The sequence below is a fragment of the Rhipicephalus microplus genome, chromosome 4, assembly GCF_043290135.1.
Source record: "Rhipicephalus microplus isolate Deutch F79 chromosome 4, USDA_Rmic, whole genome shotgun sequence".
NCBI lineage: Eukaryota > Metazoa > Arthropoda > Arachnida > Ixodida > Ixodidae > Rhipicephalus > Rhipicephalus microplus.
In genome coordinates, this window is record NC_134703.1 from 63,319,851 (window position 1) to 63,322,709 (window position 2,859).

The following is a 2,859-nucleotide window of genomic DNA, read 5'->3' on the forward strand; positions in this document are numbered from 1 at the left end:
CTTTAATCGACAGCCTAAAGATGACATCATCAGCTGGAATAGACGGCATCAACACCAAAATACTAAAAAGTACAAAGCAAATCGCCAGTGTCATTCTCTGTTGCATATTTCAGCGATCGCTTTCCACTAGTACCCTGCCACATGACTGGAAGATGGAAAAGGTCATTCCAGTGCCCAAAAAAAGGTAACCCAGCATCACCGAGAAACTATCGTCCCATCTCACTAACGAGTGTATGCTCCAAATTAATGGAGCACATTCTTCATACACATATTGCGAAGTTTCTTAGCTCGGTTAATTTCTTTCATCCCAGTCAACATGGCTTCCAGAAGAGCCTTTCTTGTGACACTCAACTAGCTCTCTTCATTAATCACATCAGTTCTAGCCTTGATACTAACATTCCTGTTGACGCGCTATTTTTGGACTTTGGAAAAGTTTTTGATAAAGTACCCCATAACCGCCTATTCCTAAAGCTGTCTCGCCTAAACCTTCATCATCTTGTTTTTCACTGGATACGTGATTTTCTGTGTAACCGTCAGCAATTTGTCTACGTTAACGAACGCTCCTCTTCTTCACACCTGTTACATCCGGGGTTCCTCACGGAACGGTCCTCGGACCCCTGCTTTTTCTCATATACATCAACGATCTTCCAACTAACATTTCTTCAGGACTATGATTGTTTGCAGACGACTGCGTGCTATACCGCCCTATTAACAATAATAACGATGTTTTATCCTTACAATCTGACCTCAGTCAAATTGAAGAATGGTGCAGCAAGTGGCTTATGTCATTAAAAGCATCAAAAACCTCCCTTCTCACTTTTCATCGAAAGAAGTCATACCCGGCTTGTGATTATATAATAAGTGGCTCTTTAATATCCCCTGTTAACACCTACAAGTACTTAGGAAATAACTTCACTTCTGACCTATCATGGCACACCCACATAACCAGCATAACGAATTCTGCTAATCGCGATCTTGGTTTCCTGCGGCGTAATATCCAATTAGCACCCCCCTCAGTCAAACTTCTAACATACTGCTGCTTAGTAAGGCCAAAGCTCGAATATGCATGCGCCCTGTGAGACCCATACCAACATAATCATATTACCATGCTTGAATCAGTACAGAATTGTGCCGTACGTTTTATTTTTTCTGACTATTCCTACAACTCTAGCTCATCGAAACTCAAATCCCAAGCTAGCCTTCCCAGCCTTGTATCACGCCGTTCAGTCGCCCTCCTTTCTCTCTTTCATAAGTTCTTTCACAAGTCACCCCAAGCCGATCTCGTTGCTCCCGCACACCGCCACTCAAGCCGGACCAACCACGAAAAGACCATATACCCCCCTGAAGCCCACACTGTCTCCTATGCCTCCTCTTTCTTCAACCTGACATCAAGGGACTGGAATCACCTTCCCACCATAGCAGTGCTTCATTCCGACCAAGCCATCTTCAAACGCATCATAGAAGAGCTGTTTTGTAGATATGCCCACCCCTCATGTGAAACCCCTTCCTTTAGGGGCCTTTGAGGTATCATAAATAAATAAATAAATAAATAAATAAATAAATAAATAAATAAATAAATAAAAAGAAGTGTGTTGCGACTGATCGAGTTCGCCGATGACGTCAATCGCTGACGTCTTTTCACATTGCAGAAGTGGGCGGAGTCACGACGACGGGCCACGCCTTCCCCTTCTTCTGAAGGAAAAGGGTGGCAAGAACGCGCGAAAGTTTGAAACCATCTGAAAGCGATGTTCTAGCCCCTGTGACTTCCTTAATATAGCACGTATATGCAAAATTCTTGCGACAGCATGTTCACGAAGTAAAAGTGCACATATTTCTTTTTACAACAATTTTCGTACCTTGGGTTTGTTTACTGGCCTTTTAACACAGTTCCCGCCGCTTCATAAGTATGAAATTTTTACGTGAATGGCGCCATTATCCACATTGGTTTTTGCTGCAGCATCAGCTAGATTGTTCCCTGCCAAGCCACACAGTCCAGGTATCCATTGAACGATAATCGAGTGACCATTCAACTGCGCGAGATCATATGCCAGTATGATTTTGGAAGCCAATGCATCAGAGTCCCTTTTTATTTTTCAAAAAGAACCAAGTGCTTGCAATGCAGATTTGGCATCATTGAGTATTCTCTACGTGTCAGGCCCATGCTACTATATAAGAATGAGCAAAGGGAATGGCATCACATGCTCGTTCCCTAATGTTTTATGGGCACATTTTATCTTTGTCTTATGGGTTGTTCATGTAAAATGACACCAAACAGTATTTAAGAGGAGTTAAATAAAGCAAGCACTGCAGTGCCACAATATTTATCATTAGCTTGTAATTAAACCTCAACTAGGTAAATGATTCTTGCACATAAAAGGATCCAGTGAGCTTAGCAAACATACATACGAAGGCTGACATCATCATAGATAGGAAGCTAGCCTTGCTAGTTTTGTTTAGCAATGAAGCTATTTGTGGTGAAGTTGCTAATAAAGAAGAGATAACCTTGGCATTCATTCTGGGCACACTTACATGCAGTAGCTGCAGGGATCACAGGAATGGACTGAAAAAATTTCTCCTGAAATGATAACACTTCCAGATTCTGGTAGAGAAACTGATAAGTAAAAGCAAATACTACACAGCAATGTGGGGAGTCAACAACATAGTGATGTCGCAACATCCCACGAGGTTGTGAAAGTAGTACATTGCATAATGAACAAAATAAATTTCACTGTAGTGGGCATTGGCTTTCATGAGTGAGGAAACGGATATCACGTGCTATGAGTAGTTCAACGCCGCATGGCCCTTTTCCGACAAGTACGTGCTGTTCACATAGAAAGGAATTGCAAGGTAACCAACACG